Here is a 26,313-nt window from a genome sequence, read left to right as displayed (position 1 = left end):
AAGCTCTCCTGAGAGAGAGAGAGAGAGAGAAGAGATGACAGAGAGGAATAAAAGAAAATCCTTTTAAACATCTTCAGTTACAACATCCAAAGTAATCCAGGAATCAAACCCAAAAGAACTCTCTCTGTATCTTCAAATTACATAGGGGATTTTAAAACCCAGAAAAGATGTTTGACCTTAATAATCACATTGACACAAATAGGAAATCGGAAGTTGAGCTGTCTTATTATTCATTTGTCAAGCTTCTCTTCAGAAATATGAAATCCAAGAAGGTATATAACTATAGCAAATGATTTCATTTGGTGTGGATAGGCAGTGGCATTCTCATCTTTCACTAGAAATCCAGAACACTTCCTTTATTTACCCTTGTTTGCTTCCACCGGTACCTCACTCCATGGGTGTTATTTATGCAATCCAAAGCCATCTGGTATAAGTGGAGTCTTCAAAAACAGTAAAGGAAATATAATGGCACATTTTCTCTAGCCCTATAGGCTACAGAAATATTGCAAGCGCTAAGTTATTGACTGTTTCACAGACTGAGATTGGCCAAAGTTCTTGATTACAGAGATTTTGTGGTGGAGGGGGAGTAAATGGTAGTTGTGGGCTGGCTCAAAAATAACAGTAATGGTAGTTGGTGGACCAAAAGATTGGCCAATAGTCTGGCTAATACATTAGATAAGTAAGGGATAAACAGGAGATTTCTGTATTAGGGTGTTGGGGTCATTGCCCATATAGACAGAATGATAATTAGAAGGCATGCAAAAATAGGTTAGCTGGGGCAAGCCTATCAAATTAAGGGACGCTTGGCACATTGTGTTGTACGCAATCACCATGGCTGTTTAGTCTTGCATTTTCTTCTAAATTGTAAGTTGTAACTTGTGAATTGAATGAAAATTATCTCATACTTTGCTGCCCAGAGGCAAGAGCTTGGAATTCGATAGCCCCTCCCAAAGTTGCAGTTCTGATGTGGGCTGCAACTTTGGGAAATGTCCAACAATAGATGTATTGGCAAGAAAAGAGAAAGTTTGTATCCATAAAATTTAACTGTTAGCTCTGAATTAATTAAGGCCTTTCTTTCGCAATAATGTCTAAAGCTCCAGCCAAGTCCGGAACACTGCTGTCTTGCTTTGCATACAAGTCTGAATTAATTAAGACCTTTCCTTCAATTAACAGGAAAGTTTTCTTTTTCGGTTTTTCTCAGCATACTGCTGTCTTGCTTTGGAAACAAGTGATTGATGTTTTGAACTAGTTTGATGGGGTTAGACATCTTGCATTACTGCTTCCCTCCTGCTTTGCGGGATTTTTTTTGTTTGTTCTCTGTTTAAGTCTGGATGATTGGAAAATGGAAGCTGAACATAGAATTCTAGAATTTTTCTGAAGCGTATACTTGGATACTGATGAAGGAAGATTTGGCCCGACCTCGCAAATCACGTCACGTGGCAAAAAAGCAAATAGCTCGGCACTTAAAACAGCGTATCGAGGGTACAAACGCCAAAGGGAAGAGACCAGCGGTCCGAACTCCCTAGAGAGTGCCCGAACTCCCTACTTAGTGGTCGAACTCCCTGCAAGGTACCCGAACTCCCTACGAGGAACCCGAACACTCCCTTTGGCCCCGAGTCGCACAAAGCAGAGACCCGAACTAGCCCGTCCTATGACAATTCGGGGCCCCCCTTATCCGAACTCAAGACTTCGCCTCATGCACCGCTCTAGACACTTCACTTCCGAAGCATTGAACTGGACGAACCGCGCCGTACCTGACACCGAAGGAGTCCGTATCCAAGGGCGGCGCACATGACTGACTTGGGATCTGATGCTTGACGGCCGCATTTCAAACGGCCACCTGCCACCGTCACCTGTCCACGCTACCTCCAGTTACAGAGACGGCTCCGACAAAAGCAGCAGTGACGATTCTGCCCCAGCAGAGGCGATGACGCCCGAACTGGCAGAAGCACGGAAATACTCATTCCCGACCTGACAGGAGTCTAGGAATGAGTGCGCGAGGTGGTTATAAAAGGCTCTCCACCCCCAAAGAGGAGGTATGCAAACTTTGCGCTATTTGGTTTTACCTTGCCTTTGAAGGATTCTAACTTAAGCTTCGGAGCCTTTACATCGGGTTCCCCCCGGAGCTTCATCGTCTTCTCCGTTTCAGGTTTTTTGCTACTCAGTTCAGAGGCAAGGTCGTTGACAGCTAAGACCGGCCGGATTGCGCATCATCAATTGGCGTCGTCTGTGGGATCGCTTCAAAAAAGCCTCCCTCCAAACTCTCATACCCCCTTTTCTTCTTCAAAAAACCCAACACTCATGGCCCCTTCGAGCAACGCCGGACGTGGCACGGAGACAAACACCACCGAGGAACAACTTCAAGTTCCCGTGGTGTGCATTGGACAGTTCACCATCCCCCTTTCGGTGGATGGAATCCCCAGCTTGAATGCACCACAAGCAGTGGTGCCCGTAAACCTTCCTGCCACAAGCATCCCCTATCCTCCCCCTATTGAGACAACCTTTACTGAACCGACTGTCGTCCCCCTGGCAGCCAGCCAAAACCGGTTGGACGACCTGATGCAGTGCATGCGGGCAATGCAAGCCCAAATGCAACAGTTCCAGCAACACCAGCTTCACCAGCACCAAGTGCTGCACAACATCTCCCAGTATCACTATCAACAGCAGTTCCCCCAACTGCCACTAAACCAACCACTACTTCCACCTCGCCACCCTGCTCCGAGGCCGGTCAAGGCCTCCCCGCAGGATGGACGCCCCCACCAAGGAAAGGCCTCCAGGGCCCAGAACCCCCATAACAGCCAGGCCTCGTCCCCAGGCCGAAGAGAAAAAAAAATCATCCCCGCCTCGTAGCTCGCAGGCGGGTCGGGAACCTCGCCTGCGATATCGGCACCTCGGCGCTCCAAGCCCGAGTTCCCACTCACGGAAAACCGATTCGGCGCCCTGGCAGCAGCATACTACCAGCATTCCGGGCCCATCGAGCTCGGCAACACGGAGGCCAGCAGCGCCAGTACAAGGCCCACTCAACAACGAAGGCGCCGGCGAAGTCGTCGAACCGCCACCCGAGTCCTGTCAAAGCTCAAAGGCAAAGAAGAGACGAGCTCGAACGAGGTAGGAGTTGCCCCGATTCTTTCAGTTCCTTCCCCCCTCGCATCAGAACTCCTGGCGGTCCCCTTGCCCAGAGATTTCAAGCTCCCACCTCTGGACAAGTACGACGGGTCCTTCGACCCCAACGACCACGTTGACGCTTTCCAGTCCCAAATGCACCTCGCCAGGGCCAGCGAATCGTGCATGTGCGTGGCCTTCACCACCACCCTTAGGGGGGTAGCCCGCACTTGGTACAGGAACCTGGCCCCTGGGTCGATAAAGTGTTGGGCTCAATTCTTGCAGGTCTTCACCGCACACTTTGTCACCAGCAAACGGTGTCCCAGAACAGAGGAAAGCATCTTCAGAGTAGTCCAAAGGGAAGGAGAATCCATACGGGGCTACATTAAGCGATTCAATGAAGCATGCTTGCAGATACCGCAGTTGGACCCCGCGGTGTAGCTTGCGGCGGCAAAAAGAGGGGTAACGCACAAAGAATTCAAATGGCACATGGTAGCTAACCAGCCCGCAACCGTGGCCGAATTCCTCAAGCTCGCGGACAAGTTCATGAGGACAGAGGAAGAAATCAACCAACGAACCGAGGGTGGGAACGAGAAAAGAAAGAGGGAAGGTGAGCCCTCCAACCCAATCGACTGGAAAAACCCGGCCCGAGAGGCGAAGCCGAACCAGTTGTTCTGAGCTCCCCTAGCAGTTCGGACGGATTACACGCCGTTGAACACAAGGCGGACCGAGATCTTAATGACGATCAAGGACGCCCCATACGTGAAGTGGACACCTCGCCTAAAGGGAAATCCGTACGAAAAAATAAGAATTTGTATTGTAGTTTCCATAGAGACCATGGTCATAGTACCGAGCAGTGTAATAATCTCCGAGACGAGATAGAGGGGCTCATCCGTCGCGGATACTTGAGAAATTTTGTACAGCATAACAATAATAACAATAAGGCAGGTCGGCAAGGGGAGCACGAAAAGGATGCCCCCGAATCTAGTAGCAGACCTACCGAACCGTTGCAGCGATAGCCTCCGAAGGAGAGGCCAGTTCGGGGAACCATCCATGTAATTGTGGGAGGTTCGGTGGTAGCAGGGTGTACCTCGGCAGCAGCCCAGACTTCAGTTCGCGAAGCGGCCCTCGAGGAACGGAACCCCCCAAAGAGACCAAAGACCGAAGAACCAATCTTCTTCACGGAGGACGACGCGCGGGGGGTCCGCTACCCCCACGATGATGCGCTCGTCATTAAACTAAGGATCAGCGACTTCGAGGTCAGACACGTACTCGTAGATTTGAGCAGCTCGGCGGACATCCTCTTTAAATCAGCATTTGACCAACTACAGTTACAGAGGAGCGAACTAAAACCCGCGAACACTCCCCTAGTGGGTTTTAGGAGGATATCAGGGAGAGGACGCAGATCTTTTCTCAAGGTATCGAAGATGCCAAGAAGAAGGTCGTCGATGAGTACATTGCTTCGCCGGGCTTTGATGATCTGATGGTGGATTCATATAGGAGGGGTTTTAAACTAAGCCAATGGATGATCCGGAATACGTACCCCGAGCTTGATGTTAGCGCCATATCCACTTCGCGCATAACTCAGGAGATGGCTAATGTTGCTGACACCGAGCCAGACTCTGATGGCGAGGCGAGGCCTTCGGGTTTTGTTGAAGTGCCTTCTGATGATGAAGAAATAGCTCCGGGCTTGTAAATATTTTTTTTTATGTACTACCTTACTTTTGGAATGGAATGACTTTGTTTAAGTGTTGATTATTCTTTCTCCCGAACTGAGCATATTTGCCGAACTGAACGTATTTGCCGAACTGACTATATGTCCGTTTCTATTAGTTCGTTGTCTCCGTTTCGGCTTTAGCTCTTTTCTTTGCTTGCCTGTGCCGAGGTTCCTTTGTTAGTTCGGCATCCTATCCCGTAGGCTTTGGTGGTGATTTTATCCACTTTGCTTGACGGTTACAAGTAGTATCGCCTTAGGTTGACAATGTTCCATGCTCGGGGTACTTGTTTTCCCTCTAGGGTTTCAAGCTCGTATGCCCCCCCGAGTGCTTTCTTTACTCTGTAGGGTCCTTCCCAATTTGGTCCGAGTTTTCCTACGCCGGGTTCGGGTACCATGACCTTACGGAGAACCAGGTCGCCGACGTGGAAGTTCCTCTTCTTTACTCTGGCGTTATAGTACCGAGCTACCTTTTGTTGGTAGGCCGCACTTCGGATGTGCGCGAGGTTTCTCACCTCGTCCAGTAGGTCGAGGTTGGTGCGTAACTCGTCTTCGTTTGTCTGCTCGTCGTATGCTTCTAGTCGCAGCGTAGGTACTTCGATTTCCGCCGGGATTACCGCTTCGGTGTCGTAGGAGAGGTTAAAGGGGGTCTCCCCTGTGGCGGTTTTTTCCGTGGTTCGGTGAACCCATAGAACACTTGATAGCTCGTCCGCCCACAACCCTTTAGCTCGATCTAGTCGTGCTTTCAATCCGCGGAATATGGCTCTGTTCATTACTTCTGTTTGGCCATTTGCCTGCGGGTGTGCGACCGGCGTGAAGTTCTGACTAATTCCCATACTTTGGCACCATTCTTGGAACTTGATATCCTCGAACTTTTTGCCGTTGTTGGAGATCAGTACCCGAGGTAGCCCGAAGCGACATACTATGTTCTTCCAAAAGAAGTTTTGTATGTTTCGGTCTGTAACTGTCGCTAGAGGTTCAGCTTCTATCCACTTTGTGAAGTAATCTACTGCCACCACTAGGAATTTTCTCCCACCTATCGCTGGTGGGAATGGCCAGAGAAGGTCAATGCCCCATTGGGCGAAGGGCCATGGACTGCGAGCTACGAGGCGGGGATGATTTTTTTTTCTCTTCGGCCTGGGGACGAGGCCTGGCTGTTATGGGGGTTCTGGGCCCTGGAGGCCTTTCCTTGGTGGGGGCGTCCATCTTGCGAGGAGGCCTTGACCGGCCTCGGAAAAGGGTGGCGAGGTGGAAGTAGTGGTTGGTTCAGTGGCAGTTGGGGGAACTGCTGTTGATAGTGATACTGGGAGATGTTGTGCAGCACTTGGTGCTGGTGAAGCTGGTGTTGCTGGAACTGTTGCATTTGGGCTTGCATTGCCCGCATGCACTACATCAGGTCGTCCAACCAGTTTTGGCTGGCTGCCAGGGGGACGACAGTCGGTTCAGTAAAAGTTGTCTCAATAGGGGGAGGAAAGGGGATGCTTGTGGCAGGAAGGTTTATGAGCGCCACTGCTTGTGGCGCATTCAAGCTGGGGATTCCATCCACCGAAAGGGGGATGGTGAACTGTCCAATGCACACCACGGGAACTTGAAGTTGTTCCCCGGTGGTGTTTGTCTCCGTGCCACATTTGGCGTTGCTGGAAGAGACCATGAGTGTTGGGTTTTTTGAAGAAGAAAAGGGGGTATGAGAGTTTGGAGGGAGGCTTTTTTGAAGCGATCCCACAGACGACGCCAATTGATGATGTGCAATCCGGCCGGTCTTAGCTATCAACGACCTTGCCTCTGAACTGAGTAGCAAAAAACTTGAAACGGAGAAGGCGAGGAATCTCCGGGGGGAACCCGGTGTAAAGCCTCCGAAGCTTAAGTTAGAATCCTTCAAAGGCAAGGTAAAACCAAATAGCACAGTTTGCATACCTCCTCTTTGGGGGTGGAGAGCCTTTTATAACCACCTCGCGCACTCACTCCTAGACTCCTGTCAGGTCGGGAATGAGTATTTCCGTGCTTCTGCCAGTTCGGGCGTCATCGCCTCTGCTGGGGCAAAACCGTCACTGCTCCTTTTGTCGGAGCCGTCTCTATAACTGGAGATAGCGGTGACAGGTGACTGTGGTAGGTGGTCGTTTGAAATGCGGCCGTCAAGCGTCAGATCCCAAGTCAGTCAGGTGCGCCGCCCCTGTATACGGACTCCTTCGGTGTCAGATACGGCACGGTTCATCCAGTTCAATGCTCCAGAAGCGAAGTGCCTGGAGCGGTGCGTGAGGCGAAGTCTTGAGTTCGGATAAGGGGGCCCCGAAGTGTCATAGGACGGGCCAATTCGGATCTCTGCTTTGTGCGACTCGGGGCCAAAGGGAGAGTTCGGGTTCCTCGTAGGGAGTTCGGGCACCTTGCAGGGAGTTCGGGCTCCTTGCAGGGAGTTCGACCACTAAGTAGGGAGTTCGGGCAATCTCTAGGGAGTTCGGACCGCTGGTCTCTTCCATTTGGCGTTTGTACCCTCGATACGCTGTTTTAAGTGCCGAGCTATTTGCTTTTTTGCCACGTGACGTGATTTGCGAGGTCGGGCCAAATCTTCCTTCATCTCTTTTTGCTAAGTGGATTTCTTATTGCTTTAATTGTTTTCACTTACTGCATGTTGTCCAAGGAGGAGTTGTATTTTATTATCTGAAGACGGATGAGGTGATCAAGTAGCTAGCTTCTAATGGGATCTTATCCTCATTTCTCTGACATAATTCTTGAATTTGGATTCGTTAAGCTGATTTAACTGTAAAACCAAGAGTTGTTTCCTTCCAATTTTTAGGAACATCTAATCTTTGGATGTAGATAATACCTACAAAACAATGACAACAGCAAATATAGGCAAACATATTAACATTTCAAGAAACAAAGTAATTACTACTCTACATAACTTCCAGAAGATGTACAGAAATGGAAAATGCTGCCAAAAAATACTCATCATGGGTGAGGGAGAGGGAAAAACGCATCTCTGCACATTCCCCCTGTTACTAACAAAATCCATAATACAGACAAGGGTGGGGGTGGGGGGTTGTAGAATCAATACCACTTGAGAAATTCTCAGAAGAAAGCTACTAAAATCTGCTTCTTCTTATAAAAAAAAATAGAAGAAAAAAAATCTAGGTACTACTGAACCAGCTCAGCTCAACTCAAATCAGCATTAATCCCAAGTCCCAATTATTTGGGATCATCTATAGGTATTATGGAACTAAAACAGGAAAAAAGACAAAGAAAAGCATTTACTGGTAACAACCTTAGATTTATTGCTTAAAGAAATAAAAGTCTACAATTGAACAATATGTTTAAAGAAAGCTATAAACATTAAAAGAAAGAGCAATGATCATTGTAGCATCAGATTCCACAACCTATTTCTTTTCAATATTTCTACAGAACGAGTATAGAGGAAAAATGTACTTACACTTGACTAGGATGCCCACTGAATATCCACAAAAAAGATTTGCTATCTCCTAAAAAACAGAAAATAAAGGCTTCACATTGAAACCAATCCTTCAAATCCATGGATAACCAATTAAGTGGCCATGGAGCCCAGATAAACATTGCCATAAGTACTGCAAAAAGGAGTGCAGGTCTCAAAGGTTTATAAGATTTAAAGAGCACATATGCTATTAATCGCAAGATAATTAAACCTCATTCTGATTATACTCGAGGAAAATTTTATGAGATGGAAATAGCATAGACAACAGCATTATCTATGGCAAAGACAAACCTTATTCTTGGTAGTACACAACGCTTCATCACACTTGTGTGTCTGAAGAAGTAGGTAGAAATAGCATAGACAACAGCATTATGAACTCATTATGTATGGCTTTTTTAGGTAACATCTGGTGACAACGCAGATTCAGCCAGGCACAAAGACGTCAGCGGAAACCTTTTGTCAGTGCTGTTGTGAATGCTGATTTTGGCAAGGTAACAAAACATCAATTTATGTGATGATTTGGTTTTTGTTAATTCTGTTTTGCACATGCTTAATGGGTTCATCTTCTCTTATCCTTGTGCTGGATGAGTGGTCGACCGGTCCTTCTGAAACTTCAAGGGGTGGATCCACCAGGAGTTGGCCAGTCAACGTAGGGCTATCAAAGGGTATGGTCCAGGTCGGATCAAGGCAGGAACAGTTCCCAACCGGCTGTTAATCGGAACAAAATTGTAGACCTAGAACCGTTCTTGATAGTATAAAATCTAGGATAATATAATAAACTACGCTAATAACCAAACCGATCATATAGAAAGCTATTAGTGTTTTATTTAAAAAGCAACCCAAATTTAAAATTTGATAATATAACCATAATAAAAATTGACAGAAAACACTAAACCATTGATAAGCTAAAAATACCAAACACTTAAAACTAATACTATAAGTAAAACATAGAATTTTCAGCATATATTGTGATAAAATTATAAGAAAATCACCAAATTATTATATAAAATTAATCAAGCAATTGGCTATGGGTCTTAATCGTTTTGGGAGTGTTGATAGCAAGAACCGACCCTGTTCTCAGGTCGACAAATTTATGGAACCGGAACCGTTATACTAGGTTCGGTTAGCCAAGGACCGTTGGGCAGACCCTACCCGTTGACAGCCCTAATTTAGGAATGTAGGACGGTGGAAGACCAGCGCTGCAACAACTCTGGTATTTCCCTTCCTTCCCCACCGGGATCCACATTCCTTGGTAAGAAGCTTTCCCTAGTCAATGTTCAAAGTTAGGCTTTTGTAGGGAATGACTCTAATGTGGGATGTTGATTTTGGACTCGCACGACTTGACGAGTGCTTCCAAAGCAACGTCAACCGTGTCACTACAGACGCATTATCTGGAGCTCTCTTTGCCAAATGAGGTATCAAGAGTGGCCGCGACCATGTAGGTTTACATTTTTCTATATGCTAAAGCTTCTCAACCTGGTTTAGTAGGTTTCATTTAACAGTACAACAGATGGGATTCAAACAATGCCAGTCAGATCATACTGTGTTTGTGAAGTAAGGTAAAGAGAAAATTGCAGCTCTAATTGTGTATGTTCATGACATAGTAATCATCGGAGACTAGAAGACTGAAATACAAAAGCTGAAGAAATTCCTAGCCACTCAATTTGAGGTGAAAGATCGAGGCCCCTTACGTTATTTCCTTGGAATTGAAGTTTCCCGCTCAGAAAATGGCATCTTTATTTCTCAAAGGAAATACGTACTAGATCTATTAGAGGATACAGGCAAGTTGGGAGTGAAACCAATTGATTCACCCATTGAACCCAACCATCAGCTAGGAGACGGTCAAGGGGAGTGTTTGAAAGATGCGAAGAAGTTCCAAAGACTTATAGGGAGACTCTTATATTTGTCTATGACAAGACTTGATATTGCCTATGCAGTGGGTGTCCTTAGCCAGTTCATGCAAAACCCTAAGACAACTCACTTTGGAGCTGCAAAAAAAATCCTTAGATACCTCCAGAAATTCCCAGGAGCTGGTTTGCTTTTCTATAAATATGGGCATTTGAAAGTGGAGGTGTATACAGATGTTGATTGGGCAAGGGCAATCAATGACAGAAAATCTACCAGTGATTGTACCTTTGTGGGAGGAAACCTAGTCACTTGGAGAAAAAGCAAAATGTGGTGGCTAGATCTAATGCTGAGGTAGAATACAGAGCCATGTCTCATGGAGTTGTTGAAATGATGTGGATAAAAAACTTGTTAGGAGAGCTGGGTTTTGCAATAAATAAACCTATGTCACTCTACTGTGACAAGAAAGATACTATCAATATTACTGCTAACACAGTCCTCCATGATAGAACAAAACATATTGAAATGGACAAGCATTTTATTAGAGAAAAACTTGTAAGCGGAGAGGTGTGCACTCCTTATGTCAGTTCAAAGGAACAACTTGCAGACATCTTCACCATGTGCGACATAATAATTTGTGTGACAAGTTGGGCATGATTGACATCCATGTCCCAACTTGAGGGGGAGTGTAGGAATGTTAGTTTTATTTCTTATGTTTGTATTCTGCTGAGTTAGGGTCCATTTGGACTAGTTAAAGCAGTTTTTTCTTAGGAGTGCACACCTAAGACAACTCACTTTGCAGACATCTCTCTCCTCTTCACTCTTCACTCTTCTCTCCTCTCTTCCTCTCTCTGTTCTCCTTCCTCTCTTCTCTATTCGGCTTTTAACAAATGTGTTTATAGTAGGCCTTAGAAAATTTAATTAAAGATTCAAGGTAGGCTCTAATCATATGATTAGTAGCTCCAAAATCAATTATCCCAACATGAGAGGGAAAAGTGTAGTAACCAAAGAACTCACCAGATAAGCCAATAGTAGAAAATGCAGATGAGATAGTAGAGGATACCAATTGGCAGATCTTTTCCTCATCCATATAAGCAAAAGATTCACCTTTGATAAAAAAGGCATTAGACATTTGTCCCTTAGTCACCTGATAAGCTCGTGGTTGATTCTTCTTAATAGTACCCTTCGATGGTCGAACTGAGCAATCTGGAATGATATGACCATGTTGTTTACAATAAGTAAATACATTCTTTTATTTGCAATGAGAAACAATATGTTAAAACCCTTTACATTCATACCACTAGGTTTTAGAAAAATCCTTGCCAACAGATTTCTTACTCCCTTGCAATAAAGACTGTATCAGCCCTAGAGTCAAGTAACCTTCCACCTATGTTTACAGCAATCATAAGTCTAGTTTCTTCCGTTTGCAGTTCTCCCATTACAAAACCTAAATTTGGAAGGGTGCCTCTACTCAAAATATTAGACCTTATTAGTTCATACTCAAGTTTATGTCTCATACGGAACTAGTTCACGTTCTTCTTCAAATATTGCTTTTGAAGATACTTAACACACTCTAAGGAGTGTAAGGGATCAATATGAACCAGTTCATACTTTGCCCACAAGTCAAGAAAGCCTGCATAATATTCATATATCTTTTTAGCCCTTGGCAATAAACCTCAGACTCAATTTGATATTGTCTCAATAAATTGGACTAATGGTAAACCTTTTTCAAATAGGTATACATCTCATAGGTTGTTTGCATTCTTTTCATGGGAACAGCAATGTGAGATACAATTGAGCTCAGAAGCCAAGTAACTATTTTTTTGTTGTCAAGCTTCCATTGCGTAAAGGCCTTAGTATTTGTTTCATCAGGTTTAGTAACTATCCCATTTAAACAGCCTTCAAGTCCTTTTCCTTCAACAAAGAAATCAAAATGGAACTTCCACATGTTGTAGTTGGTTCCATCAAACTTCATCGGAATGATATCCATCTTTTCAGCCATTTTGAACAAGAAATACAATCCAGAGAACAAAATGACAGCACTAATACAGATTATTCAAGGTTGTTAATCACTTAACTTGATCAAGAAACACGCCAAATACTGAAATCAATATCACAACACCCAAACAATGGGATTTCTCAAGAAATGAACACCTGACAGCAAGGCCAAAAAGATACTATCAAGAAACACAAGATAAATCAAGTCCAAAAAGTAATAAAATCAATCAACTTCGGTTCAACAAGCCACAAAGATGCTCTACCCTATAAAGGAATTGAAATCCTCCAAGAAAATACCAAAACAGCTCCAAACAACTGATACTTAGTGTTGACAGTCCAAACCAGTAGGGTGATAGGACTGTTGAAGTAAGAAAATGGATTAAAACCCTTTAGAACCAATTTAGAACCTCAACCAAGAAACTGAGAAGCAAGAAGACCCTAGGGTGACACCAAATCTAGGGTCCCAAGAAAAATGAAACATCTGATTAAGAAAAAAAGGGATTCAACCAACCTGTTATGTGATTTCTCTTGAAAAAACTGTGCTGTTTTGTGCTGATCAAAACAGCCTTCAAATGACCTCCAACCAAAGGCTTGAAGATGGATGTTGAAAGCCTAATGAAAACCCTTCAGACTGGAAAAAGAACCTGAGATTACAACCTGATATCCATGACCTACTCTGATACCATGTCACATAACCAGTGCGTGCTAGATAGAATGCACCAGAAATCAGGGGCGTTTCACAGAATGAATCAACCCCACCCCAAAAGAGCCAATATATGTACAATTACAGAAAAGCCCTTATAGGATTAAAGTAGAAGAAAACAAAGAAACAAATAAAGAATAGCATACAACAGGGGCTACAATAATATAGTACAACATCGGGACTCTTCACATATCCTTCATATTTAATCACCCACAGCCCCTCTTTTTTTAGTTTTTTGAACAGGTGAAGTAATTATTATTTTTTTAAAAAAGGTTTAAGTATCGATATTGTATTGATTTACTATAGAGAGCAAAAATACATCAGCTCATGTACAATGAGAAACCGTACATTGGTAATATACAAAACAAAGAAGAGTCATCCCTAAAAAGGGAAAGCTTGCAATAAAGAAGTTAGTTGGACACCCTGAAACCAGGGGCGAAGCCAAGTATATTGGTGGGGGGTCCTTGGCCACCCAAACATTTTGTTAAAACCATGGTTACCTAGTGGAGGCTGGGTTAGAAACATGATAAAGTGGGTTCTTGCACCACCCCCCCCCCAATAAAAAAGGAACTAAAATTGTAAAGGATCACACTCTAAGGCTCCTCCAACTCCTAAAATTTAAAAAAAAAAAATTATTTATTTTTCTTTAGAAAATCTGTAATAAACCAAAACCATCTCAGGCCATTTTCCCCCAAACCCTACTCCTCCCCAATTCATTTGCTTGTTTAACTTAGCAATCCAAAAGAAAATTCCTGGCTCCGCCACTGCCTGAAACGTTCTATGTACACCCAGCCAAAAACAAAGCAAACCTATGAGATTACTCCCGACTTCCTCCAAACAGAATATTTGTTGTCAACATGGTTTAAAGTGCCCAGATATTTCCTAATATTTCTATGACATATTTCCAATTCCATGGGTAGGGACACAATTTTCATATTCCCCAGTGAAGACTACCAGCACTGTGGAGTACAAGAGATAGCATTATAACATAGGTTGATGACAATATTGTAGATATGTGGAGTAGCAATATTACTACCCGCCTAATTTACATGATTAAAACTTTGAGCTAGCTCAATATTCATTTCATACATGAAGTTAAATATTAGTTTTTCATTGTATAATAGATTATTTGGTTAATCTATTAGAATCATTTGCATTTTCTATAAGGTTAAATTTTGCTTTAACTCATTCTATCATGTAGTTTCAAAATCTTAAGGTTTACAGGACAACTTCAGAACGTATTCTTTTTTCCTATAACCTTAGTTTCTAAGCTTTTAATGATTTGGAACAAGATAATAATTTAAAAAAGTGTGTCCATGCATTTATCAAAAAAAAAGTGTGTCCATGCTTTTATCATTTCATAAAGTATCATTCTGTATTTTAGCATACTTCAGAATGTTTCCACCATGTCAATAACTTTTACAATATTTCCATATGATATTTCTGACATGGTTCCTATATTTGGATGACTAATATTTCCACTGATGCTGACATTTTAAACCTCAGGGATTGGTAGGGAATGCAAAGAATGGGGTTGTCTAGGGTCAGGTGCTAATTTATAAGCTGTAAATTATATCAGTTGTTATTTAACAAAAAAAATTATATCAGTTGTTTTTTCTGTTTTTTTTATGTTTGTGTGACACCTGGCATGGTGATTGGATGGTTGTACTTTGTACCAGTTTGCCTTATTGTCTGCTTTTAAGCAGTATTGAGCCTTTTAATGAAATATTTTCTGTTCCCTATCAAAAAATATAATACGGCAACAACTAATATTAAGGAAATTTACAATAGTGCCCTTGCAGCACAATCTACCAGAAAATACAATAGGTAGTATAGAAAAGAAATCCAGACAACCTGATTAGGCATTTTTTCCATAAACAATTCCCAATAAAGTAACAAGATGATTAATAATCAGATTATTTTTTTTATAGAATAGCATAAAGCAGTCGTACCTGTTTTCTTCCAACCCAATATTTCTAATGGACTCATGCCCTGATGTTGTATACTATCTGCCAGTACTTCCCACAATTGCTTGCTTCTCATTGCAAGTTCCCATATATCACTTCCAGGTGTTTTGTGGATCATCCATATATAACCCTGGCCTGACATCAGCTCAAAAGGAAAAATAGAAAGTCAGGAAATCCTAAAGCAGGAAAAAGTTCATGAAATGTAATGAAAACATTCAAAGGAAGAAAAGCATAAAGTCCACAATTACCCGTCGAATTGACTGAGATACACCCATGAACATAACTAAGATTCCAAAGAAATCACTGAATCATCTTGATGCAAGAGCAAGAAGCTCAGGTATGAAGTTCTATGGATTTTTTATTTATTTGTATTCTTAGAATAGTAGGGGTGTTTCAGTCATTTTATATAGTATCCATTGGTTCTGGCCTTAGAGTTTGCTTCATCTATTCATAGTTTAGTTGTGTTTAAAATGACAATCATTACTTTAGGAGTTATTGAACTTTCATTGAGTTAAACTATGGTGGTGGCAATTGGTGTGATATTATCCAGTCATGCATGGAGTTACTTGAATATAGCAAGTAGATATCTACCGCCCCAAATTCTTCTTATTTATAACCTTTAATTCCTTACAATAATAGGACAGAAATACTTAAGTCCTAGTCCTAGTAAGACAAAATATAATATAGATAAACATGAAAAGGCCAGCCGGCCCAATCTTAAAAGAAAAATAAAAACAATTAGGAAACTAGGTGTGGGTATGGAACCACACACACTAGAGCTTGAGTGTGGGTATGGAACACCACACTCGTGACTAATTTCTTCACTCCCCCTCAAGTTGGGAGTAGATATTTGTCATGCCCAACTTGCGTAAATCTGTCTCCAATTTGATTTTTGTGACTGTTTTGGTGAAGAGATCAGCTAACTGCATGTCTGAGGCAATGTAAGGCATACTTCTCGGGATGCAACTCGCTCTCGGATAAAATGTCTGTCAACCTCGATATGTTTAGTCCTATCATGCTAAATTGGGTTGGGGGAAATACTAATTGTAGCTTAATTAATGCAATATAGCATTAGAGGCTTCTCATAATCAATCTCCAACTCATTAAGCAAGGTGTGGAAAAATAAAGAGGAAGAGAAGAAGAAACGAAAAGGGAGAGAAGCATAAATACTTCTGTATTGATAATGTGTTGATAAAACATGTTGAGCATACAACTTAAATAAGAAAAGATAGGAGACACAAACTCCTAGAATCTCTCTCAATTAGGGATTGATTAAATCTTTCCCTTAATCCTAGGATATGACTTTCCTAAATTTATTCAAATCTGTAATCAATCAATTCATATTTGTAATCAATCAAATCTTTCTAAATTTGCAACAAATCATATCTTTCTTAATTTGCCGCAAATCATATCTTGTCGACACTTCCCCTCAAGTTGGTGCAAAGATATCTATCATGCCCAACTTGCTAACTTGAAGTTCAAATGGCTGTCTCAACAAGCCCTTAGTCAAAACATCTGCAATTTGTTGCGTGGTTGGTACAAACGGAGTGCAAATTATTCCTTCTTCAAGTTTCTCCTTTATAAAGTGTCTGTCAATCACAACATGTTTAGCCCTGTCATGTAGAACCGGATTATGAGCAATGCAGGTAGGTAACTGGGACAGGTAAAGGAACTCTTAGAGTCGGAACTGAAATCCCTTCCTCACTATTCTCCCCCTGAAGAGAAGCCTTATGATAATAGGGCATATCCTCAAAGAAGGTGACATCCATGGTCACAAAGCACTTCCCTAAAACTAGCTCATAACAGTAATATTCCTTTTGATTTTGTTCATACTCAAGGAAAATACACTTAGTGGCTTTGGGATCAAACTTGGAGCGATGAGGTCTAAGGATTTGAACAAAACAAGTACACCCAAAAGTTTTGAGGGGAATAATGAATAGGTCCTTATTTGGATATAGAAGATTGAACAGGGTTTGCATGTTTAAGACCTGTAAAGGAACCCTGTTAATGAGATATATGGTTGTACAGCTTGCATCTCCCCAGAAGCGTATGGGAACATTGGAGTTAAGCATGATGCTTTTGGCTACCTCTAAAATATGTTTGTTTTTTTCTCTCAGAAACCCCGTTTTGCTGAGGTGTGTGAGGACAGGTGCTCTGATGAATGATCCTATGATCAAGGAGATAGGATGCCAAGGGTTTTGCAAAATATTTCTTAGCATTATCAGATCTAAGACTCTTGATCTTGGTTTCAAATTGAGTTAGGATCATCTAATGGAAAGCTTGGGTCAGAGAGGAGACCTCATCTTGAGGGTGCATAAGATAGACCCATGAAAAACGGGTATAATCATCAACAAATAATAAGAAATACCTGTACCCCCCCCATGGTGGGAGTATGGTAGGGCCCCCAAGCATCGGTATGCACAATCTCAAAAGGAAGGTTGCTTCTTTTATTAATTAAAGGATAGGATGATCTACTATGTTTTGCAAGTTCACAACTTTCACATTTTAAACCAGACACTTCTACCGACTCAAACAAATTTGAAAAAGACTCTTTAAAAACCCAAAAGATAAATGACCTAAGCGGTTCTGCCAAAGCATAATCTTACTACAAGTCTCAGAAACAAACAATTTCCCCACTTCACTCTACTCCCCCTATGAATGTTCAAGTAGATAGACTCCATTCATCTCACGGCCAATCCCAATCACCTTCTTCGTTTCCAGATCCTGAAAAATGCACTGAGTAGGGAAAAAAATTACCGAACAATTTTGATTTTTAGTAATACTACTAACTAAAAGTAAGTTAGCAATAAGCTTGGGAGCATGCAAAGCTGAGGATAGGGTGATGGTATCTGATATCTGATGTCTCCCTTGCCAGAAATTGGTACAAGAGAGCCATTAGCAAAAGAAGCTTTATCTCTCCTAGAAGATAAACAATAGGTGCTAAATAGAATAGATATGCTAGTTATATGATCTAAAGCACCTGAACCTACTACCCAGGAAGGTCTAGTATTACTTAGGACAGAAGCATGACAAGCAATAGCTCTTGTACCTGTATGAGCAAGGGCTGAAGTAGGCTATTGAGCTGATGTAGGCTGAGCTGAATTACTAAATTCATTTTCTAGCTGAGTCAGAGCAGTTCGATTGCAGCTAGGGTATCTAGAAGAGTGCCTTTTATGCCTGATGAAGTTGTACTATTAGTGTTGATAGTCATATTAGCATTCCCTTTCTTATTTCTCAGCTTTGCTAGAACTAGATGAGGGTGCAACTTCCAACAAGTGTCCTTAGTATGTTTAGGTTTCTTGCAGTGTTCACATACTAAGTCCTTCTTAGCTTCCTTCTTCTCCTTATCCCCCCCAGATTTAGGTCTAACTGCTACCAAGGCTGATTCAGAGAGTTGTTGCTGCAACATAGCATTTCTCCTAGTTTCTTCACTATGCATTAGGGAATAGGCTTGTGATAAAGTCACACTATCTCTTGTCAACAACTGTTGTCTCACAATGTCATACTCAGAGTTCAGACCAACTAGGAACTCAAAAGCTCTATTAGTTTCAACCCGCTTCCTATATGTTTGTGCATCTTTCTGGCTCTCCCATTCAATTGCTTCAAGATGGTGAATTTCATGCCACAAGGATTTTAAGGTTGAAAAGTAAACAGAGACCTGCTTCTCTCCTTGCCTCAGATTTTTAACCTCACATTTTAGCTCATAAGCCCTAGCAACATTAAGAGGCTAAGAGTAAGTTTCCTTCACAACATCCCATATTTCCTTAGCTATTTTGGCCCACAAGTAGTTTCGGCTGATGTGTGACTGCATAGAGTTGCACAGCCATGTCATCACCAAAAATTTTTCTTGGACCCACCTAGCATAAGTAGGGTCCTCCTTGGAGGGTTCCTTCACATCTCCTAGTAAGAAGTTCGATTTTCCTCTACCCCCAATAGCCATTATGGCTGATTGGGCCCATTCTAAATAGTTTGATCCATAAAACTTAACAATTGTAATCTGAAAGGTGTTTTCAGTCATTACCTGAACCACCAGTCCCAAAAGCACCTTCCCCTTGGTTCTTGTACTCCATTCTAAGTTAAGAAAACTACTGTTACTAAAAATAATTGTATTTCAAGGCTGATAACAGCCGACCTAGGACAATGATTTTGCAATTAGATAACAGTCAACTACTGTCCTGGGATTGATATCAGTCCTGAGATTTTCTATCTGTACCTCTCTGAATGAATATCAAAGTCCTTTTGAGTATAAATCTCAAGAGAAGGTACTTACTTTATGAAGAAAAAAGCCTAGAAAACTGATTGCTACCTTTAGTCTTCAAACTTGACTAATCGATTATTATCAGCACCATGAATCTTGATCAAAGAACCAAGAAAAAAAAACCGATCAGCACCTCCAATCTTGATCAAGAATCGATCTTGATCACTCAATTCCTGCCTGATTCTTCCTGATTACAAGAAGCTCTCTCCAATCTTAGGACAGCTGCTAAAGCCTTCTTGCAACCTCCAAGAATCAGCCGAAATAAGGATCATTCTGAACTTTCAGCCCTAAACAATTCTCATGTGGTCGGCTGAATTAAATCCACATGAGAAACCCTAGATCTAAGGCTCTGATACCAACTAGAAAGAAGAAGAATTGTTTACTGTATTACAGGTTTGAAGAGAAGAAAATAGAGAAACAGAGAGATAAAAAAAGAGTGAAGAGAGGAGAAAAGAAAGAAGGGGTTCAGTGGTGAATGATCTGCTGCCCCATATACTCCTAATGAGATTAGGAAATTGTCTCTTTAAGGCTATAAATAGGAGAGCAGAGCGAACCTTCAAAACACATTCACTGAATGCAGAGAGAAGACAACATAGTTAGACTATTCTTGCCTTCCGCTCTTTTTCTTCCTGCTCTTGCCGCCCTACCCTGTTTGATCTCCAGTTCTTGGATTTGATCAAGCTTCAATCTTGACATTGTTTCTTCCCAAAAGAAACAACATAGAATTTGTGCTCATTGTCCCATTCGATTCTTGCTGAAGAATCACTAGTTCTTGGTGAAAAACTGCTTGTTGATCCTGCCTCATCCTATGCTGTGTCATCTCCCGTAGAGGAAGGATTTGGTACTCTCTTTGGGCGTGAACACCAGCGTTGGGAGGAGCATTCTTGCATGGATTCCGTATAAGGTATATCCCTCCATTTATTTGGTTTCAGATTTGGTCTGGTTTGGTTATAAGAACGAACCTTGAAAATGTAGTTTTCTAAACTGGGAATAGGATTACCGGATGGAAGTAAAGAAATTTTTTGAAATTTCACCCAACCTTCCTGTAGGGTTCGGTCATCCATATGATGGATCTCCCATCCCTTCATCTGTTACATGCAATTCTTAATTAGAACAAACATACTGAGGAGGTTGGGTTGAACCCATCAAACCCTACTCTTCCTCTCCTTCCTTTTCTCTTCTTTATCTTCTTTTTCTTGCACTCAAGCCCTAAATTACTAATTCAAGAACAACTAACAAATCTAATTTGATATCAAAGCAGTGTTGGACTGAGTGGGAGACTCTTTCTGAAACCTATATGACCAACTAATGTCATTAGGCCATACGAAAGACATCAGTGGTCGTAAAGGGACCTACCACTAAGGGAAGGGAATATCACCACTTGATAGAGTAGGATTTATGGAGTATTTTGGGGTATGTTTCTTATCTATCATATGAAGGTTGGTATTTTTCCAATTTTTTTACAAGGAAAATTGTAGACATTTAGTTTTGTGTTTAAATCCCTCCAGGGCTCGATTGGGAAGTTTTTTATTGTTGAGATTGGATATGGTTGATTTGTGGCAAAATTTTCTTCAAACCCCAAGTAGTTTGACATTATTTGGAGAAATTTGGAACTTCTAATGGTTTTTTTCTCCTATATTACTGCCCAGACCAGTTTTTCCCTTTTTTGGACTGTACCATCAGTCTTGAACAGTGTTGAGAGGGTGCTATTGCCTTTTTTGGTATTTGGAAGGAGAAGACTATTCATGTTTGAGGTGTTTAAGATCTGATTTCAGTCATTAAACATTTCCAGAGCATCTTTGTAGCAAGGTATCAGATAGCAACCTTCCCTTTGACTGTTTGTGCCTCAATTTTTCCCAAGATTGGTTATTTGGCTTTTTCCCCTTATTGGTGTGTCTTGGGTTACAGGAGCTAAACACTTTTTTGAAAAGTTTGAACTGTTGATATGGTGGGAAGCGGTACTTTAGATAGCTCTACCTCCAGAAAGGTCTTAAGGAATGTTAATGTCCTTTCTTCTACCTTGGAAAACATTGGACTACAAGCTATAAATATGAAACTCAGTGGGATAATGGTCCTCACTCTGAGGATGCTTATTGGTGGTAAAGGAAAACTTGGGTAGCTCAACGGGAAGACAATTGATCCAGATGCAGATGATCCAATTCCTGGCACATGGGAAGCAGAAAATCCAATGATCATGTCCTTAATGTTGAACTCTATGCAGCCAGATATTAGCAGTGGTTTTATGTTCATGAAGACTTCCAAAGCAGTCTGGGATGCAGTTGCAGAAACATACTCCTAAGTCAAGAATTTTGCCAGTATTTTATCAGCTTAGTCAAGAGATTTCCCATCATAAATAGGGGAGAGGTCTCTTGCAAATTACTATGCATCATTAAGGCATCTGTTGGAGGAGCTACATTATAATGACTCGTGTATCCCAGTTTGTAAGACTGATAATGTAGCATATAAGAGTAAGATAGAGGGAACTTGCATATTTGAATTCCTTTCTGGTCTTAATCCTGAGTTTTAGCTAGTTCGGGTTCAAATGCTTAGTAGGGATGAGCTACCTTCTTTACACCAAGTGTATGCCCAAGTTCAATGAGGAAAGTAGAAGGATCACTACGCAGCAGTATGGTATGATATCCTTAGAGTGATCTATATCGATTCCATATAGGGATGCTAAAGGGAAGGGTGAGAAGGTGGACAAAGGGAAATTAAGATGTTCCTATTGTGGGAAGGACTGGCATGACAAAGAGCATTGTTGGAAAGTGGAAACTTCACGATCAGCCTACAGTTTCAGAAGAAAAGTGGGCCAGCTGGAGAGCAACAGGCTGTGGCATTAGGTAATTGCAAGCATTCACAGGACACTGAATAATGAAGAGGATGAAAAGCAGCTTCTTCCTAGACAGTACTTTGTCCCTGGAAATCAGTACAGTACCCAAGTTTCATTAGTTTTACTAGATTTGATGTGAGATGTGGGACCTGAGTACTGTCTTGGATGGACCTTTGGTTGGCTGAAACAGTGTTTTCAAAGCGGAAGGCACCAAAAAAAAAAACACAAGGGCCATTTTGTGCCAGAGGCGCAAAGCAAAGCGTGCGCCTTTTTGAAGCAAGGTGCAAAAATGCAAAAAAAAAAAATCTAAGAATGCAAATTATTGAAATATTAAACAAATTATTAATAAAAATATAAACTTAAATTTTAAAATAAATGCTTTAAAAAGCGTATTGTCTCAAATTAAAATACATAAACATAACATATAAAACATATTTAAAATGGAAATTTAAAAATAAAATCAAGCATAACATATAAAACATATTCAAGCATGTAAAATCTTAATCTCTTTAATTCTTTCCCAATTGCATTACTTCAAATAGCTATTATGATGTTAAACATTATGCATTCTTGATTCTACGAACCACCTTTGTACCAAGCTCCTTGAGGCAACCCCAAACAAATCCATATTAGGGTCTTAAATTCTTAATCCTTACACAAACAAATCCATGTACCAAGCTCCCAGAACCCCCCTCCCCGTATTTGCTAATGTTGTTCATTCATTCATCTTAGTAAAATATCTTCTTAAAAGGCAATTAAAATTATGAAATCACTTTTTTGTGTAAGGTTAAGAATTTAAGACCCTAGCATGGACTTGTTTGGGCTTGCCTTGAAGGGCTTGGTCAGGGGTCTGAGGGCAAAGCCCCCAACCCAGCTACTAGGTTCAACAAAGAACAAAAGCGCAAAAATTAAAAAAAGGCACATGCCAGGGCTGAAGCACAAGGTGCACCAGGCATGCACCTTTTGTTACTCCATTTTGCTTCTCAAATGGAGTAACAATCAGCATCCTTTTAACTTATCAATAATCTTCCTCCAGCCCTGCACTTGTTCTTTCACCTCAATCACCAACCTCCATTCCCATTCTTCTGTCTCTGTCATGGCAACAAGTCTACTCTTGCTATCCATTCCCACCCTTCACCTTTTCTCCCTTCAGGGAGGCACATTAGTTGCTTCCTATCATTCCCAAAATATTCATAGTTGCCCAAGAAATCCCCTCTAGTACTTCCCTTCCTTTCTACATGATAAATCCTTCATCACCAGCCTCCATTCCCATTCTTCTGTCTCTATCATGGCAACAAGTCTACTCTTGCTATTCATTTTTGCCAGTGTGAGGAAATCATCCAATCTCCCACCCTTCACCTTTTCTCCCTTCAGGGAGGCACATTAGTTGCTTCCTCCCATTCCCAAAGTATTCATAGTTGCCCAAGAAATCCCCTCTAGTACTTCCCTTCCTTTCTACAAGATAAATCCTTCATCACCAAGTGTACTCTTCCATTCCACCTCACCCCAAGACCTAATTGCTCCTACAGAATTCTTGAGCCAAGCTATTGCTTCTTTTCCAACTGGCAACACCATCACCATCTTCATTTCCCTGACTTTCAGAGCACTCTGAACTCTAGCTCTCATCTCTTCAAATAGAAAAACTCTTAGCTTCAACCTGAAGGAATCTCCTCTGCTTAGCAATCTCCATCACCATCTTCAGATTGTCTGCACTACTGCTACAGGAATCAGATCCACTTAGCAATGTCCATCGCCATTGCCATCGAAGCAGATTTTGTGCAGTCGTCAATATCTACAACCAGCGGGCACTGACTCCTCTGGGTTACAATCATCAAAATTCAGTCTGGTTTCATCCGCGAGGGGGGTCCCACATTTAGCTCTCTTTCTCTATTCAAATGATAAATTTATTAAAATGAAACTTAGCATCAAGACTACCTAATACTTCGTAATAAATTTCCCTTAATGGGCGGGTGAAGTCAGTCAGGTGCCTCATGATGAAAATTTGAGTTCCACCAAAGGTCTCTAAATTGCGGATATCCCTTTTTTTCTTTTTCACTTGTATCATCGTGAGTTTCATTGAAAAGATGCAGCATTTTTTGTGGTACTTCTCGAACAACCAATCGCACCAAATTTCAGCAATAAATTCTTTGATCTCACCATTCATCCATTAGAGATTTCATTCTGACATATCTCACATTACAGTACTTCTCAAACAAAAAACATATGATCCACGCATCTTTGACATGACCAAACCCTCTCCACAACCTTGTAATTCAAATCCATGCCACTCTACCAATCGTAAACCTAAAATTCCCTCATTTACCCATCCATCAAGCCAATATTCTATTTTTAACCCCCTCTTTAACCGAAAGACCCACGATGTAAATTCCCAAAATTCCAACACCATTAAAACTATCAAACACTCCCGTTAGACCCCAAATACCCTAAGATATCCACCGTCCAAATACCAGATCCAGAAATCCCCATTTTACCCTTTGTACACACATTCCAAATTGACTACTCTCGTTGTTCATCACACTCAAAATCTTAGATTTCCATCATGATAGCTCCCCCAAGACGCTCAGATCTTCCTAAAACCTCCATCAGACCCCTGATTGACCATCTGCCAAATTTCAAACCTTAAAATGATCATTTTGCCCTTCATCCAAAAAGTTTCCAAACCGATAATCCTCATTGGCTACACTCTCAAAGTGTTAGATCTCCATAACAATAGCTCCCCTGAGACACACAAATCTTCCTAAACCTCCATCAGACCCCTGATCAACCATCTGCCAAATTTCAAACCTTAAAATGACCATTTTGCCCTTCATCAAAAAGATTCCCAAACTGACGATCCTCATTGGTCATCACTATCCAAATCCAAGATCTTCACCTAGGAACATCATCTCAGACCCCCAAAACCTCAATCAACTTCCCGATCAACCATCCATCCAACTTTAGACCTCAAAATGTCCATTTTGCCCTTCATCCAAAAAGATTCCAAAATGACGATCCTCATTGGCTGCCACTCTTAAAATTCTAGATCTCCATCACGAAAACTCCCCCGAGACACGTCTTCTTTAAACCTTCATCAAACCCTGGTCGACCATCCATCCAATTTCAGACCTCAAAATACCTATTTTGCCCTTCATACACAGATTTCAAAATCGACGATCCTTATTAGCCACCACTCTCCTAATCCAAGATCTTCATCGAGATACTCCATCCAAGACCCCGAGACCTCCACCAACTACCCGATCAACCATCCACCCAACATCAGACTTCAAAATAACCATTTTGCCCTCCATCCAAAAAGATTCCAAATCGACGATCTTCATTGAGACACATCATCTAGGACCTTCAAAACCTATCAAATCCCATCAAAATCTCCCAGTCGATGATCCATCACATTTCAGACCCTAAAATGACCATTTTACCCTTGGCTTAAAACGATTCCAAATGAACCATCCTCATCGCCCGATATGCCCCAAATTCAAGATCCATCATTACACATCATCTAACACCTCTAAACCCCATCAAAACCTCCCGATCAATGATCCATCACATTTAGACCCTAAAATGACCATTTTACCCTTAGCTTAAAAAGATTCGAAATGGACTATCATCATCGCCCAATACACCCCAAATTCAAGATCCATCATCACACATCATCTAACACCTACAAACCCCATCAAAACCTCGATCATCGATTCGTTAAACCTCAAGCCTTAAAATTACCATTTTACCCCTCATCTATAAAGATTCCAAATCAAAGGCTCTCATTAGTCGTTACTCTCCTACTTCAAGACCGGCATTCCAGTACACCCTCATATACACCTAGACCACGACATTAGCTTCCTAGACACCCGGATAAACCCTCCCCCATCTTTAGACTCAAAATTATCATTTTACCCTTCTATCAAGAAAAATCCTGATTTAACGGCCCACATTGCTCGACACACTCCAAATCATGATTTCTCACTCTGACACCCCTCGAGGCCATTAAACCCCATCATTTCCCTTTTCAGACACCTTAAAACCCCCTTGGAAAATTTCATTACAAAATTCCCCATTTTACCCCTCCATCTACAAAGATTCCAATTCGTACGATCTCGTTGGTTGAGAAAAACCCTAATATTTTGAATTTTAATCTCAGCCCTTGAATCCTCCACATTACACCCCTTGGACTTGCCCTCTCATTGCAAAAAACCCCCTTTTTTGTTTTTTCACTCAAGTCCCTTCACATTTCTAGAAATCACGCCAAAGCCCTTACTAAACTTATAATCAATCCTAGCCTTAGACTTGAGCCCCCCTTGCTTCTCCACCCTAGGATCGGCCTAACCATCATTTAGCACCCCAAAACCCTAGCCATCCTCCTTAAAATTCGGCTAAGCCATTTTCAATTCAAATTTTGAAAACTCCCCCCATTCTAAGCATTCAAGGGAAGGAGAGAA

The 26,313-nt window shown here is 41.6% G+C and overlaps 1 protein-coding gene across 1 annotated transcript in view; it reads right to left on the bottom strand.

The window, feature by feature from the left end:
- The window catches only part of LOC104605312 (glutathione S-transferase L1-like), a 38,580-nt gene that overhangs the window by 3,096 nt on the left and 9,171 nt on the right, over window positions 1-26,313 (bottom strand). The window contains exons 13-15 of the mRNA XM_088896540.1: window positions 14,757-14,906; window positions 12,613-12,732; window positions 8,241-8,391 (exon numbers count right to left, since the gene is read on the bottom strand). The gene's annotated coding sequence lies outside the window, so the exon portion shown is untranslated. The remainder of the gene's footprint in view (window positions 1-8,240; window positions 8,392-12,612; window positions 12,733-14,756; window positions 14,907-26,313) is intronic.

The sequence above is a fragment of the Nelumbo nucifera genome, chromosome 1 (assembly GCF_055504915.1).
Source record: "Nelumbo nucifera cultivar China Antique chromosome 1, China Antique-T2T, whole genome shotgun sequence".
Taxonomy (NCBI): Eukaryota; Viridiplantae; Streptophyta; class Magnoliopsida; order Proteales; family Nelumbonaceae; genus Nelumbo; species Nelumbo nucifera.
Note: the sequence above shows the minus strand (reverse complement) of the source record. Positions and strands in the feature narration are given on the sequence as shown.